This window comes from Pleurodeles waltl, chromosome 5 (genome assembly GCF_031143425.1).
Source record: "Pleurodeles waltl isolate 20211129_DDA chromosome 5, aPleWal1.hap1.20221129, whole genome shotgun sequence".
Taxonomy (NCBI): domain Eukaryota; kingdom Metazoa; phylum Chordata; class Amphibia; order Caudata; family Salamandridae; genus Pleurodeles; species Pleurodeles waltl.
The window spans coordinates 437,426,075-437,444,196 of NC_090444.1; the positions used below are offsets into that span (position 1 = coordinate 437,426,075).

The window sequence follows — 18,122 nt, forward strand, 5'->3', positions numbered from 1 at the left end:
GGCAATTCACGTAATGCAAGCCAGCCAATCACCTGCGCTCCCATGGCTACTCCTGTTTCGCTGCACGTCCGCTAGCCTGCAGTAATTATATCGGGGCCCAAGCGTTGAAAGGCACAACACTTTATGGTCCTCAACTCAGACTAGCACTCAACCGTTTCAGCAGGATCCAAGCGGCACTGAGGAGGGCAGTGGCCATCTTGCCCCCTATCCTGAAAGGAGGGGACAGAACTTTTGCAGCTGGAGTCTCAGTGGCTGGTACCTCCACTAGAGCGTGATCGCCCTGGACGCCACTCCACTGCTGACAAATAACGTTGGTTTTCAAAGAGTATGTCTTAAGTTCATTTACCATATACAATTTGCCGTTTGTAAGCTTTAGCTATTGGTGTTAAATAATTGTTACACATAATTACAGAAATTTGCAATAACCTAATATATTAATTTTTATGTTCCACGTGAACAGAACAGCGATTGCAACCATTAGAGAAGAAGGGTAAGTAATCAGTAGCATTCATATAGTCATATCTATGAAACTGCATTAGATCGATGACAGCATATTTTCACTCTCTGGATCTACCTTTTTTTTAAAGTTTGGCAGTAAAATAAAATCAAAATAATTAAGAAATAAGTATGAGAGAATTTGGCTCTGAGAATTATTAAGATAATTATATGGACAGATTTACCTGTTAGTGTGTCCCGAGTTGGAACTTGGTTACTTCTGTGACATGTCTGATCAAGTAAATGTTTAATGTATTTTTTGCTGCACAGTTTTTGCGTAATATACTTTAATTTCCTCTGCCACCCTAAAGAAGCGGTATTAATTGGAGAAACAACTACTGGCTAGAAATTTGTTATTAAATTGTGCAATGATTTTTTTTAATTGGAGGCCTAAACAAAAGTAAAAACGCTAATCTAATATTGATTAGAATTTAGACACGAATCGAAAAATAAACTGAGGAAATTATATAGAACTATGCGTGTTTTGAATTTTCTATGTATTAACGAGTATTTGACTACAATAGTGCGACAAATCAAGTACATAGAGTGCCTCCATAAGGACGTTTTTGAGAATGTTTTGAGACACTAGAGAGGGAAACAACTTAAGGAACAGCACTTAAAGCTGCAAGGCCCTAGTCGAAACAAGCCCCATACAAACTTTATTACATTTTCTACTTATTAGGTTAAGCACCGTTTTAAAAGATTGAAAATGGTCCTTTTCATATCTTTGGGAGATAAGGTTCTCAAAACCAGAATATAAAAACACTGGGTGATTTTACAAGGCTTCACCATGTGATGATAATTTAACTTGTTAAGATCTGAGGGACAACATACCGTTCTTTTTCCAGAATGAGACAACATTTGCTGTGAACAGCACCAATGAAAACATGGCAATTACCTTGACAATGTTTTTAAGGAAAAGGTATTCTTAAATAATCACTATTGATTAAAGTAAAAACCCAATTAACATGACCATATTGGAAATTGAAAGTAACTGTGATATCCTTTTACTTTTTATCATATGTAAACAGAGTGACATAAAATAGCTCGTATCACTGTCAGGGGTGTCAATCAAACAATATGGTAAAACAGAATTAATAACTTTTGACGGCGGAAAGTAAGAGTGAAATAGGTAGCAAGTAACTCGGATTTGGAATGTATACACCTTCCCATGAAACCTGCTGATGCTGTGAATGAAATAGGTGCACAACACAGGCACCATGAACAAGCAGCCTTGCTGCCTTTGACCTGCTTCGCAGAAGCACCAAGCTGTTGAACCAATGATGAAGCAGTTTGCTATGCAAGGTACCTGATAGACACAATAGGCACCGCAGCATCTGCAGCCTGGTACCACTATCAATACTCATCACGGGTTAGAGGTGCTGCATGCTTACCTTCCAATGGCCGACCACGCATAAGCCATAAATGTTTAAGACAGAGTGAAGCATGAGGCTATTAAAAATACAAAGCAATACAGCAAACACACCAAATTATGTCACTGAGCAACGCAAAATCGTGGTGAAGTGCACAGCTTATACATTAACAAACTATTAGTCTTTGAGAATATTGCAATTTTAGACATTTTGGCTACAAGAGGATTATTTATCTATTTAAAAGTGAGGTTTTAGTTTAAGAAGTTAGCTTGTTTTTAGGTCACCTCTCAGTCAACAATGGATGTCTTTTGGATGTGAAAAAAAACCTAGGATGATTGAAGATGCTTCAAACGTGACAGTATTTAATTTGCTCTACACTCTGCCTGCAGATCTTGAGGGTTATGCTGTTTTTTGTTAAAAAAAAAAAAAAAAACTTTCTGCTTTGGCAGGTGGCCAGGCAGCCCATCGGGCGAGCAGAAGCCCAGCCTTCACTCCCTTGGTGATGACTGCTTGCCATATTTAGACACTGCTGCTTGCCTGGTGGATATCTCTGCGCTATGACTTTTGTGAATCTGCTGGTAAAGAGGATGCACAGCAAAAATCATATAGACGCAATGTGTGATTTTGGCCCCGCTCAGCATTATTTTGTGCTTTCCTTAAATTCCCAAAGTAGGGCTTGTTTGAGAAAAACAAATAACAATGATTCTACACGCAAGATCCCATGTTGAGGCCATTTTTTCTTTTCTCTAATTGGGTCCGCCATGCCATCCATGGCAGTCCGCAACAGAGAATTCAGTGATCGTCACCATCACCAAAATAGGGCAGGGTGACAATCACTGTTATACAAATGTTCAATGATTGACCGATGACCAAGTCAAGGGTTTTTGCCAACGAAGCCACCGGAGCCTTCACTGAAGAAAGTCCAGGGATTCCCCCACCTCTAACTAATGGTAGGGGAGGAAAGTTGCTGGTAGACATTTTCTGGCAGACGATCCACATTTACCAACTTCTAAACAACTCACTTATTACTGGTGTACATGTAAGCAACGCAGTCTAGAGAGTATAACTCCCTTTGTTACAGTTATGTATAAACTTTAAACTACAATTAAAACAATATCGTCAACATTACACTGCTACATGGCGGACTAATTAAGGTGCTTGCTGCAAAGAGATAGGTGTGCAATACTCGCTGTTCCCCCCATTCTACTCTCCTCCAGGTTCCTAAGAACATTAGAGGCACCAACAATGAGAGCTTCTCATAGCTTTATCTATATTTGCTAAGAGCATACAGCTTAGTTGGTGTATAAATAAAGGAAAATGATTTCTGAAAGAAGGAGATGGTAGAAAGTGGCCGAACTTGATCTAGACAATGAAGAGGAAGTACACCACTGAGAAACAGAAGAGTATGGAGGCCCATGCACCTGGGTGGGCATCTATACTTGAATACTCAAGGGTGACAAAGTACTCTCTACGAAACGCTGGAGTCGTAGAAACTATGAGATAGTTAATTACATTTAGCACATGATGCTATGATTCTTGGAGCATGGCCAGAACTTGAAATGTGCAATGTGTATACTCAGGACATAAATGAGGCAGACCTGATGAGTTACACTTGTCATGTGGAATTTTTCTACGCTTAACTAATCCATTTATTTATGAGGAAGCCTCATTGACCTTTTAGGAATCATACACCTGCACCTGCAGAAGAAAAGGCACTACAAACAAAACGCCAGCTAGAATTCGAAGGACAACTAAGATGATCAGCAATTACGTTCAAAGAAACAAAGGGACTAAACCTTGTAATGTTTAAAACTAAAGCCACCTTCCTGGAAGCCACATCAAAGACAAAAATCAAAGAGGATCACAAGGGTAATCGTGGAAATCTGAGACAGGGAACCCACACTCAAAAAACAGAATGAAACATTCTGGACTAATTAACAAAGCAACTAGCAGGCACTGCAAAGGTGTACATAACTAGATACAAGAGAACACTGCGAAAAAAAAATATTTTCTCAGTTACTCTTTCAAACTGTGTCAGGCATCTAGAAAATCATCATCTTCAGCTTGACTATTACATTCTTCAAGTGCAGGTCACTTTATGTGGGAGGTTCGGCATTAAAGCTATGTCCCAGAGTTGAAAGTATCTGGTAGCCAACGATCTATCAAAACAAATGCCCAACAAAATGTGTCACACCGTAATGTGCTCACATATCAGGGAACCTTCCGTGTCTGAATAGTCTGCAGGCACACCAAGCAGAAGACTGTTATAATAAACAATTAGTAGAAACACTAGAAGTGCAAACGTTAATGTACTTCCCTTTCCATGCATCAGTTGAGAACAAGGAGACCTAACTGATTTTTAGAAATTAGTAATCACTAATGCCCATGATTCTCAGACAAGGAGCACAGGTTCTGGTGAAAAGGCCTGGGCACACCAGAATACCTAGAAATCCACCAGGCCAAGGCAGAGGGGGATCACTGAGTAAAAAGTTGTGGATGAAGACTTTGTGAATGTCTAAGGAAGGCTCGTCTCTGAAGAAGATGCCTTAATGAAATGGTAGAGATTTCCAGAACTATAAAGAAAACACTTTCTCTGTCAACATCATGTACATCATTATCAAATCTGCCTGGTAATCTAAGTTTGACCTTAGAAATTATGAAGAAAGGCAGAAACAAATAGCATCCCCATGTGTTGTGTACCAGTCTTGAAGGAGCAGATCCATCTATACAGCCTCTGGGTCTGGTTGAAAACAGGCACTCATGAAAACGACCCTAAACCGTATATCATCATTGAACATTTGGTGTTTTGAGCTTCGAATCTCTGTAATCTATAAAATACTGAAAGTTCTACTAAGTCACCACACTGGCTGACCCAGAAGATGATCTGCTTAAACTAGTCACAGATATATTATTAGTGGCCTTCACAAGTTATATCTTGCACCACTAAAAGCAGTCATTCATCCTGGTGCACAACTAATGTCTAGAACAAAGAAATCTGACCATATCAAGCCTGTGCTTATACAATCAAACTGGCTACCTCTAGTGTCTTTCTGTAATTACAAACTCAACGCATCTGATGGAAACAAAAGGGAAGTCCTCTTTATCTCAAGCTTTCAAAGTTAAAAAAAAAAAAGTTCAACCACAAAATGACGATGCTTCTAAGATCTGGCTCTCCATACCTACTAAGGTACATATGACTGCTTCCCTTCTCTGTTGAAAAGTAAACTGAAGAAGCATCTCTAAGACACTCAATGAGCAAAAAATATTGCCACTCTGTCTCTTCAAGAATGTGCTACTATCCTCCCCAAGACACAACCAATGATCTGTTAAACCGCATTCCCCCGGTAAAACCTCTGATATGCAGCATTACTGATTTTGTACCTCCTCTACATAAATTGATTTAGCACCATCCTACAGGATCATGTTCATGCAATACAGGCACAAAATAAATATAATGATTGAAACTGTATTTGTCTATATTCTCTGGCAAACACTTAAAGCATACAACATCAACAGGAAACTTACTTTAGAGTTGCTAAAGTGTTTTGACGGAAATATTAACAATCATTATGCAAGAATTAGCTTGTGTGACAATATCTGCTGCTTAAGCTGGCAGAAGGACAAATGGGCTGTGGAATATTTGTGGGGATGCATTAGGACCCCAAATTTCTGGATGCAAAATGGTTTCAGTGACTAATGGAGGGTTTAATATGCATCAGTGTGCTCACATAACAAAAGCTGGTGTTTAAGGGGGCAACAGTAAACATAGAAGGCACTGCTATAGGGTCACACTGGGATAGAAAATAGGCGCAGGCACTAAAATAAAAGTGGCCCTGTTAATGATTTAGAAAGTTAAAAAAAGGTGCCCATATTTGAAAATTGGGGCACCTTTGACCTCGTAAAGACATGCTTTACAAGTGTTTGATAAGGTATGGAAGACGGTATGGATTTGGGCTTGCTGCTGGCAATTTTTGTTTTGGTGTTAGGGAAATCAACATTAAAAAACTGGCCCAGCAGACCATAAAATTGGCCCTCAAACTACCAAAAAAACGGATCACACACTGACCCGTCAAGCACTGTCTAGTTGCCCTATAGGCCAGTGGCGTAATGAAACTGGAGGGGGCCCCCCACCAAAAACAGGGAGGGGGTCCCCTCGGCCTCACCCATGAGCTCTCAGGGCAGGGTGGTGTGCAGAGGCCGCCCGCACTGCTGGGGCTGCAGCAGTCTTTCTTAGACCACTGCTATAGGCCAGTCCGTCCCTGCTACCTTACACTGGTAAGGCTCGCATACTATTTCTCCACCCGTGAAGGAGTGTACTTATGAAGGGTGGGATGTGTGTGCAGGAGCAATTTCTTTCTATGCCTCCTCTGAGTTCAAGTATCACGTTTTTATTTTTCTCTCACACTCACTTTGGGTAATGTAGAAATAGTTGATATGTGCAGTAATTTTCCCGCCGATTCTCAACAATGCGATAATCCCAAATTACGTTACAGAAATTACCACCAGAAAGTGGTTGGTGATAGTCCTTTAAAGTTGGGGCGGTATTTGCCCCTCCTACCCACCAGAGCGCACACTGTCATCGTTTTTGCATTAGGACGACTCGCCAAGGTTGGGCAATACCGACCCCTTCAGAGAATATAATACGCCCGACTCTAAATGAAGGCCTCACAAAAGTAAGGGATATTTCAATTTCTAGTAATAGATTATACCTCTTGTACCTAAAAGCATATTTTCTCACCTTGTAACATATATAAATACCGAGTAACAACAAGGCTCATTTCATTTCTCATACGATTTATGAACTGTCAAGTCAGAAAATTCAATTTTGCTCCTCAGAAGTTAGCACATTAATCATACGATTAAAACATAATCAAGTACACATTTATTAAATCTGACAAAGTGCAAATTTGTGGAAATGATTGGGGTCACCAACTGTTGGTGCACTTAGATCGTGTGAGTTAATTAACATTCAATCATTCTGAAATGTCCCTGCGCGTGATATCCTTTACAAATCGGCTGTCGGTTATTAATCTTGTTGTTCCCTACAAGTGGCAGGTAGGATTTCGTGAATCAAGTTGTCCCATTTCACTCAATGTACCTTTTTGGAAACATACATGGTGAGCTTAGTTTATAAGTTGTCAAAACATTTGTTGGACTGAGGCCTATGCTCTTTGTAATAATGTGCAGTGAACGTATATACACAGTATAAGCAGAGTGTTAGCAATGCTCTCGAAGACGGAAATAAAGTAAATTGTAATGGAATGTATTTCTTTTAAAACATAGGTCTCAACACTTTCATAAATTAAAAACAAGGCAACAGCATAAGGACAGCAAAGGACATAAAACAAATATATAAAATAAATGTAAACAGTCAGATTCACAAAAATATCAACTCCCACTTATGTTGGCACAAGACATATGTGCATCTCTAAATTTTACTAACGATACCCAACGTGAACGTTATCAGAGACAATCACACAGTTATGTGAACAACCCCAAAAGCACATTTGTACAGAAATTAGTGGTTTCTGTGATGGGACACGAATCAACACAATGGTACCTTATCTTTAGTCCCCAAAAGGATCCGTCAAGACAACACGTTACCATGGCGACATTTTTTTCTTGCCTCAAGCAAGACTTGGTGCAAGTGAAAGAACAAGTGATCCATGATGGCTGGCATTGTGCGACTTGTGGAAGTTCTAAACACACACAGTAGACAGGGCTGCTTTCATGGACATCGATTCTCCAAAATACTAGGGGTAGCAGAAGTGACATCACACAGCCATATCCGTTCAATGATACCAAAGGAAGAGATTTGTGTTATCTTTGACGCTCATGGCTTCACAAAAGTGACTTCATGTGACATTTGTCCCTGATGCCACGACAATAAATGACATTGCCTCACCTATGCAAAAGCATCAAATCAGTGCTTCTTCCATGCAGGCAGGTTTCTTTCAGACTACCACAAGGATTCATCCAAATGCCAACTGCAGATCCAAATCTGCAATGAAATCGGCTGGATGCTTGTTTAGATGCTGACAAGGAGACGGGTGGTTTAATCTCGGAAATACTTTAGGCTTCAAAGCCAACTGTATTTTGGTGCAATTCGATGTACCCTTTCAGAAATCCAAGTGAGCCCTCAACTAATTATGCCATTTCGATACAACCCAACAGGATTGTTCCACTGATCAGCAACAGCAATTGTGCCAGGGTAATTACTTGTTCCAGTCAAACTTGGGTATCTACAGCTAGGAAATAAATGTACAGGACGACTTTGGAGGACATCCTACACGATCCATAATAACTTTTTGATTTTAGGTTTAGTGGATACAGACCACAATATAATCAAGTCAAGAACAATGGACACTGTTTAGAGAATCGAATTTGTTTTTTCCAACAACTGTGATATTTAATTGGAGGGATGAATCAATGTTCGAGTCTGAGTGTATATAGTTAGGGAGTTCAGGTTGCTATTCAAACAATGAAATTGTAATCATTATTTGATAGTACATATAAATGACTAAACGTTTCAATATTTGAAGAAATCGGAGCTCGTATTGTGGATTTAATAAATAAAATCTTAGTATTTTGTTACAGAGCATATCATTGTTTTATGCAAAGATATTACACCTCTTTGTTGTGTTTTCATTGCTTAGCTTTCCCCTCCTGCGACCTAAAGTTTTTGAGGAGGGTTAACTTCTTGTGGTTGTAATATCTGTCAGCATATATTTTTGCCTTTCGTAAAATAGCACTTAAAAATTAGAAATAAACAACAATATAAACAAATACCTACTCTGAGAATGTTAAGACAAAAAGGCCCACCTACGGCAGTACTGGAAGCTGCTGCACATCTGCAGCAAGCAGGGCAGCACTGTGTTGATAGGCCGCTGCACACTATAAACAACATAGTATTAAAATCAAATTAAAAAATGTCAAGAGTGGTAGAAATTACAACTGGAGTAATCATATTTCACAGGAAATGAAGGCATAAACAATACGATTGATGATGCAGTGACATTATAATTCATAACTGGGAAATAACTGGAAGAAGGGGAATCTTTAAATAATAAATGTGTAGAATTTGCAGATGGTAAAAATAGAATGTACAAGATCCAAAGTCTCACTCCCCTCACCAAGAGTTATTAAGTTTGCCTGAGTGAGAGTACCTTTCAGTCAGGTTTTAAGAAGCGATTTCTATGAACCAGATGTGTTCTATGAATTTATATATAATGTGGGTTCTATATGACAATGTAAAATGTACTGCATACATTATTTTTGCACATTTCGTTATAAATCTAGTCTCTTACCAATTTTTAATTTGAGTATATCGCGTTGATTGTTATGATGCTTTATGGATCCTATGTATGTAAACTCTACAGAAGCCAACCCAGTATTGTAAGATAAGCCACTGCTAATTAGGGCAAGTAAAGCCGCAGACAAATAATACACTTACTAGCTTGTTGCTGAATGATCATTATATAGTATAAAATTGTAACTCCACCACATCCACGTTAATCAAATTAGAATTCCTACAATTATGCCAACTTGACCATCATGTCTTCTTTGGAGCTCATGATTCCAACTTTCCTTTTGTTAACTTAAATACAAGCAGGAACAGAGAACCTCACGAACTCAATCCTGCAAGTTGGACCCTGCTAAGATGTGCAGGCTTTGCTAAGATGTGCCGGTTTTGTTACGTTTAAACCATTAAGGAAACCATTGCCACTCTCGCTGACAAACTAAAATGGAACACAACTGGTGAACTGCATTTGTCCCACATTCGCTTTCAATGTGAACAAAATCTAAGATACCCTTTTGTCATCAGTTTGTCACGATGTGCCGTCTTGATTAAAAAATCCTTCACAATACACTAGCATGCTTGCCAGGGGTTGCAAGGGCCGCAAGAGGGGTTGCAGAGGGCAAGTAAAAGGTAGTATAGCTGTTACATCTGGTGCCCCCTAAATGATGTTCAAGGGCGCTCTTAAAAGCGCCCCGACCCTGGGGGACTGACAAGTCATACATTAATCTACTGTGGTCTGCTTCTAGACCACCAGTATATTTTAAATTAGAACTAACACCATCTGTAAAACCCTGGATAGGTTTTCAGGGGGAAAGACTGCTGAATCAGCAGCAGAACGAATAAAGTCGAAATTAACAGGATCTGAGCAGTTTGGTAAACTGTGTTAGACACGTAAGAAAAAGAACAGCGTGGAAAATCCTCTCCCTAAAACACAGACAAAGGGGATTACTAAAGTAGTGAGTCATAAATTAAGGACGGCAGAAGACAAATACAGCAAACAATCGTAATAAGCTGGGGACGTTTTATGGGAGCAGGAAGGAGCTATATTTCTTTAAAGAAAGTTTGTGACTCGGCAACAGTGGCGGCACAAGTAACATGGCACCCTCCCTTGCTTGAGAAACACTACTGTGGGCATTCAATCGTGTTTTGGTTTTTTTTCAGTCGCAGACTGGTTGACAGTGAAGAGTCCTCGAGGCACTAATAGAGAAAAAAGCACCTCGCCCAGTGAGACTTGATGTCTCCAATGAAAGCAAGGGAGCATGCGCGGGCCTGTCAATGTGCCAGGGAGCATGCCCTCCCGCCCCCGGCTGCATCAGACCCCACAGGGTTGGTTCGTTGCTGATTAAGGTCTGTGTCATGCGGTTTATCAGTGTGACTAAGAATCGAAGTGCTGCTTACAATAACTTATTTTGTAAAAGCCCACTTCCAGGTTTTACGTAAGAAATTCATATTTTTCAAATAAAAAAACATTATTGTGAATAGCAGACAACAACAGAACAGAACAACACAACACAGACCTTACACGCAGTCACATTTCTAACTAAGGTAAATGTGGGCACGCAGGTGGAGGAAAACAAAGTGGTGGGTGGCATGCTTGAATTAATCTCAGCCATTGGGGATTAATCTGGACCATATTTCAGTTCAACATTTGCAGTTCAGGCTTGCCGCTTCATAATGAACACAGAAACAATGGACTGGAATGTAGTTCATCAGCGTGTGTTTTTTGCAGAAAGATGCCTTGAGCACTATGGATATGCTCAGACGTGGTCTCATTCTCACTGTGCCATAGGCCTTAAGCTGCACCTCAGTAAAGAAACCTACATAGGTCGAACTAGTCTGAGGTTGTTTGGGTTCTCATTTGGAGGGTACCAGACCTGGCAGTTCGACTGGACAAGTCCTACTGGAGAAGGACCAATGCTGATTTGCACTAAGGGTGGGTGGAACTCGCAGACTTTCACTTCATGGAATTTCACGGAGTTACATGAAAACTCTGCAAGACTCTGCTGAGTTCTGTGAAAGGGTGAAAATTGACACATTGGGCTGATTTTTAACGCTAGAAGCTCATTCTACACTGAAAAATCAGTGCAAACGGCACCACACAGCAGAAGATGCTGCTGCTCGAGTTGATTTTGCTGATGCTTCAGTAGGTTTTCTATTTAAGTGATAGTTTTCTCACTGCAAACGGTCGCGACCACCCGGGACCGTTCACGGTGAGAAAATCTCGCCGGGAGGCCCCTGTTATGTTTGGGACCTCCAGGAGGTACCAAGTGGGAAGGGGTATTCGCTGGATTTGCGGGTCATGTGACGCGGTACAGCGAAGGTTACCCCTGCTCCCTGGGGATGTATGGTTGAGCCCCGGACTGGGGGCGAGAGTGAATAAAAGCCCGGATTGGCGTGGCGCCAGAAGCAGTCCGGTAGCCGATGGGACTACCTACGTGTGGGTGCTCTTTTACTATAATTTCACCGGGCCTGCATACTGTACGAATAGGGGTCACGGAAAGCGTAAGACGGGAGCGATCCACCCCGCTACGCGATATAACAAATTGGCGATGAAGGCACGGACAGAAAAAGAAACGAAACTCACGTCGAGTGCAGAGCGGCAAGCTGGCCCCTGCACGGCAGCATCTTCAAGCGGCAACCGGCACACCACGACAACGCGAGTCGGGGGGTCCGCGGAGGAGGCGGAGGCTCGGCGCGGGATCTCTGTGTTTTTGGTTCTCAACGGAGCGACGCGTGTGGCTCAGGAAGACGCGCGCACGGGGAGCACGCATTCTCCCGCCCCCGGTCGGGGTCCAGAGACAGGCCGGCAGGAAGAAAAGAAGGTGAGGGAAGAGCTGTCAATCAGCAGGGGAGAGCGAGCACCGGTACGGCAGGAGGGGGGCCACACACACAAAAAAAAATAAAAAAAAAAATAAAGGAGAGGGAAACAAGCACAAGCCACAACAAAGGGAGGAACAATACCAATAAGGGGCAGATAAAGGAATAAAGAAAAAATGGCCACTTTTCCAGTCATAGAGCCTTTTGTTATGGAAGGGCCTCCATCAGCGCAAACCGCCAAATGGAAATCCTGGGTGGAGCGTCTAGAGAACTATTTTGCAGCTGTTGCACTAGACCCAGATAGGCAAAGACCGATGCTTCTTCATATGGGCGGAGCGATGCTACACAAGATTAGCAAGACAGTGACGGAAGAAGGACCACCATTCACGTACCGAACCCTAAAAAGGGCGATAACAGCTTATTTTGAACCTATGGCAAACCCTGACTATGAAAGTTTTCTTTTACGACAAGTTAGACAGCACGCAGACGAGTCGGTAGACACGTACTATGCAAGGTTAAAGGAACTGGCAAGCACATGCACCTTACCTGACCCGGAGGATGAAATAAGAGCGCAGTTCATACAAGGATGTCACTCAACGAAACTGAGAGAACACATACTTCAGACCCCAGGCATGACAATGGCCAACATGCTAACGATGGGCAGGTCGAAGGAGTTGTCGAGGGTAAGAGCAGCGCACATGGAATCGGCGCTTGCACAGACCATAAAGACAGAACCAATAAATGTTATTGCCTCAAGCACCACGACAAAAAGAAAGGACAAGACAAGACCGACAGGCACAAACCGAGCATGTTACATGTGCGGAGGAACATTTCCACACCAAGGCAAATGCCCAGCGTTGGGAAAGCAGTGCGCGAACTGCCAAAAACTGAATCATTTTGCAAAGGTCTGTCGGTCAAACACGAGAGCAAAAGATGACAGACAAAAGACAAGTCAGGGAATAAAGGCAATACAACCACGTGACCTAAGTCCGGACATGGATGATGATGAGCCAGAAGGGACAGTATACATAATTCACACAGCTGAACCAGGGTGCCAAAGTCGGAAAAAAATTCCGAAATGCAAAGTACAAGTAGCGGGACACCAAGTGACAGCTCTCATTGACACGGGAGCTTCAATTAACATACTGGCACAGTCAACGTTTGACCAAATGCGGCATCGTCCTGTTCTACGGCAAACAACAGTAAAAGTGTTTGCTTTTGGGTCCACAAGACCTCTCCCAATGGCAGGAGTTTTCGTGACAGATATCAATCACGAGGATGTAACCGTACAGGCCAAAGTGTATGTCACAAAGATAGGAACGGGGATGCTACTCAGCTGCCGCACCGCGGAAGCACTGAAACTGGTGATTTTCGCGTTCAGCATACATATAGGGGAGTTGGAGAGTTTACAAGAAGAGTATGCTGAATTATTTCAAGGGATTGGATGTCTGAAAGACCGTCAAATAAAATTACACATTGACAAGTCCATAGAACAAGTTGCGCTAAAACACCGACGCATAGCTTTTCATCTCCGCCCTCAGGTTGAGGCAGAACTGAAGAAACTGGAAGAAGCGGATATCATCGAAAAGGTGGAAGGACCAACCCCATGGGTATCCCCTATTGTGGTCACTAGAAAACCCAAGCAACCAGGGGAGGTACGCATATGTGTAGATATGCGCCTTCCAAACGTGGCCATCCGGAGGGAACGTCACCTGTGGATGACATAGTGGCAGAGCTCAGTGGGTCCAAATGGTTTTCAAAAATGGACTTAAGGGCTGGATATCACCAGATCATGTTGGCTCCAGAGTCGAGAGCCATCACTACTTTCTCAACTCACGTGGGACTCAGAAGATACAGACGCCTGAGTTTTGGGATTGCCAGTGCGGCAGAAGTATTCCAGGATACTATAAGAGGTGTGTTGGCTGGCCTCGAAGGAGTCATCAATGTGAGTGACGACATTTTGGTACATGCACCCACGGTGGAAACACACCTGCAGAGGCTGAGAGCGGTATTCCAAAGATTGCGATCAAATGGTTTGACACTGCATCGTGAAAAGTGTGAATTTCTGAGACGGGATATCGCCTTTTTCGGATATCACTTCTCCGAAAAAGGAGTTCGACCAGATCCAGAAAAAGTGGCGGACATAAAATCAGCACCTCCCCCTTCATCAGTCACAGGAGTTCGTAGTTTTTTGGGGATGGTAACCTACTGCGGGAGATTCATCTCGAACCTGACCTCCCTCACTGCACCACTACGGGAATTAACAAAGGCTCATACCCCTTGGGAGTGGAATGCAACACACAAAATGGCATTTCAAGACACGAAGCAGGCACTATCGGCAGAGACAACGTTGTTTTTTTCTCGATCCAGCAAAAGAAACAGAGCTGTCAGTGGATGCCAGCCCGACGGGTCTGGGAGCAGTACTGTCCCAGAGAGGTAAAGAGGGTGCATGGGCACCAGTAGCATATGCCAGCCGAGCACTGACGACCACAGAACAACGGTACTCACACATAGAGAAAGAGGCGCTGGCAGTTAACTGGGCCTGTAGACACTACCATCTGTACATCTATGGTCACCCATTTGTGGTATACACTGATCACAAGCCACTGATACCATTATTCAATCAAACAGTTTCACAGCCTCCACCGAGGATTGAAAAGTGGATCCTTCAGCTACAGGGTTATCAATTCTCGGTGGTATATCGACCAGGAGCCCAGAACCCTGCAGACTATCTGTCCCGACATGCAAGATCGATCACTGGATCGGAAGAAGAGGAAACGGAGAACACTGAGGAGTATGTTAGGATGATAGTGGAGAGATCTCGGCCGCTGCCAATGTCGTTGAAGGAAATACAGGACGCGACACAGGAAGATGAGGTTCTGCAGCTAACAATGTCTTGCGTCAGTAATGGGAAGTGGCATTTGATGAAGCAAAATTTGGCTTTGAGGACTGAAGAAGCGAATAACACACTCCAAGCGCTATTCAGAGTCCGGCAGGAGTTGGCGGTATCGTCTGAAAACTGCCTATTGCGAGGAAGTAGACTTGTCATTCCTGGCAGCCTAAGGCAGAGAACTGTGGATCTGGCCCATGCTGCCCACCAGGGCATGGTGAAAACAAAGGCCAGACTAAGAAGTAAGGTGTGGTTCCCAGATTTAGACGTATGGGTGGAGAGGACCATACAAAGTTGCCATGTATGTCAGTTAGTAGGGCCGGCGGATCCACCACCCCCCATCATTACAGAATCGATTCCATCAACACCCTGGCAGAGAGCCAGTGCAGATCTGGGAAATTTGCCGGATGGGAGACACATGCTAGTAGTCATTGATGACTTTTCAAAATACCCTGAAGTAGAGTTGCTGGAATCTACCGTCACTGACAAGGTAATACCATGTTTGGAAAAGATAATGGCTACGCACGGGATCATACAAGAACTGAGAACCGACAATGGTCCCCCGTTCTCCAGCCATGACTTTGCAGCATATTTGGCATCTCATGCAATTCAACACAGAAAAATCACACCGCGATGGCCTCAAGCCAATGGGGAGGTGGAAAGATTTATGAGGACTCTCAACAAGGTCCTAAGGATTGCGGTAGTGAGAGGAAGGAATATAGACTGTGCTATTTTTGAATTTTTGAGGGAATATCGCCTGACGCCACACAGTACAACAGGGGTATCTCCGAGCCATATTTGCATGCAAAGAGAAGTGAGGGATACCATTCCCCAAGCGGAAACAATGGCAGAGAAGCCGGGACTGGAAAAAATCAGAAAAAAACAAGTGGAGACAAGGCTGAGACAAAGACATGCATATAATGAGCGGATGTCAAGGAGAAGGAGAGCTCGTCCAAGAAGTCTGAACATAGGGGATGTGGTGTTAATGAAGAACCGACGTCCAGGGAGCAAGTTCAAAACTCGTTTCGAGTCCGGAATGTGGGCAGTCACCCGAGTGAAGGGAACCCTAGTGACTGTTACGAAAGGTGAGGAAGTGGTCACGAGGAACGTCTCATGTTTTAAAAGATATCATGGAGATCCAGTGGATCACAAAGAGAGTGGAAATGACAGTGATCATGAGGAAGCAGAGGGCGAGTTTGGGAGAGCCGGGGTCACTGCCAAACACTGTTTGGAGAGGGGCACATCGCAGATGGAGGAGTGCCTGGCCGCCCGAAAAACCACAACGCCAGGGTCCCCTGTCCCGAACCAGGAAGACGTACTTGCAGAAGCACCAACGGAAGGCAGTAACTCGGAGGTAACCCAAAGAAGCGGCCTGGGCAGGTACAATCTGCGGTCACACCTGACACTCCCTGAGAGACTAAAAGACTATGTGTGTGAGTAGGCAGGGTTTTTGTTAGAGATCATACAGCCGCATGTTGGAGAAATGTATCACACAGGTTTGTGGTTGGGGATGTCGTTTTGCATGGGTAATCAGATTGTGTTTGGCCTGGCCAACGTTATATCAATGTGGGCATGTTGTAGTTTTAGTCCATAATTTTGTTTTGTTATATTTGAGGAGGAATGTTATGTTTGGGACCTCCAGGAGGTACCAAGTGGGAAGGGGTATTCGCTGGATTTGCGGGTCATGTGACGCGGTACAGCGAAGGTTACCCCTGCTCCCTGGGGATGTATGGTTGAGCCCCGGACTGGGGGTGAGAGTGAATAAAAGCCCGGATTGGCGTGGCGCCAGAAGCAGTCCGGTAGCCGATGGGACTACCTACGTGTGGGTGCTCTTTTACTATAATTTCACCGGGCCTGCATACTGTACGAATAGGGGTCACGGAAAGCGTAAGACGGGAGCGAGCCACCCCGCTACGCGATATAACAGCCCCCAACACCCGAAAATAGTGTTAGGGGATGACAATTCTCGCTCGCCAACTTACCATTGGTGAGTTGTGCGCAAGAAAAAAAAACACTGCCACATGGCGGTTGGTGGAATTGGGCCGGAACTCCTCGTTAATAGTGTAACACAGAGTGCCCAAAAATCTATCAACTCCGCCGGTGGGGTGGAATTTATCACCCACTCATGATTTGCACAGAGAGTCCGACTAGACATTTAATCCATTAGGAATTTCCCCAAGTGGCTGGAGCCATTGAAGGCCGGTTTTGAGAGACAAAGAACAGAAAGGAAGAGAATAAAGTGGTTCAAACATTTTTGCCAAGGATGCTTTTAGTTCGAAGTCTGGCTGTGTATGTATTTGGCTGGTCATTTTCTGAGGTAGCATGTGGGCAATAAACAATGAACTGCAACACGGTGCTGGGTAATTACAATGGTTGGCATTCAAGCATGCAACCCATCACTTGTTTTAATTTTTTTTGTTTTTCACACAGATGGAGGGGACCATCTATTTTTGACCCGACCCACCCCGGACACACAAATTCTACCTTAACGGCAGAATGTACGCGTTTGCTAAATCAACTGAATGACAGGTACTGCAAATTCTTTCATTCTACTGGAATAAACTTTGCCAATTAAATGTTTCCTAAGGTGGAGTTGTGCAGATGTGGGTCTGTAGGCTGTGACACATAAGGAAAAAAAAAACTGTTTCCTGGCATGCAATATCCTTAGAATAAAAACCTTGATCTTGATCCCAATTCATCTGTTTCTTTGACAACGGTGGTGCTGCATAGTGGCCTTTGTTTTGTCCTGCATCTTTTAACAGGCCCACCTTTGCACTGAAGTATAGAAAGATATGCTAATCTTCCAGAAAAATAGCCAGTCTCAGTTTATCACTGATCATTCACTGCACTGCAATGTAACATTTCAAGTGATTTCGTAGGCATTTTAAAAGAACTGCCACTTTGTTACTGCTCTAACCATGAAAAAGATGCAGCAAGTAAGAGGTAACTACACCTCTAACTGACAAGTCAGCATCCATCAGTATTTACTGACCTTCATCCTCTTCACTTGGGGCAATATGGGATTTGCCAGCAAACACAAGACGTCGCACCCAGAAGCTCACCACTGCATTCGTTGAGTTCAAGTCCAGATAACCCCAAAACTAACGAAAACTATACACTAAAAGTGCACTGCTGGTATTAATGTAACTTCTCCTTTCCCAGGATTCGGAAAGTGCTGAAGATATTAAAAAGGAGGTACAGGGGCTGGAGTACTCAGTTGCAAGGAAAGAAACTATTAATCAGGGCA

The 18,122-nt window shown here is 43.2% G+C and overlaps 1 protein-coding gene across 7 annotated transcripts in view; it reads right to left on the reverse strand.

Annotated features, from left to right (window-relative positions):
- WDPCP (WD repeat containing planar cell polarity effector) overlaps nt 1–18,122 on the reverse strand; it is a 2,103,513-nt gene that overhangs the window by 515,119 nt on the left and 1,570,272 nt on the right. The gene's annotated exons all lie outside the window — the stretch shown is intronic.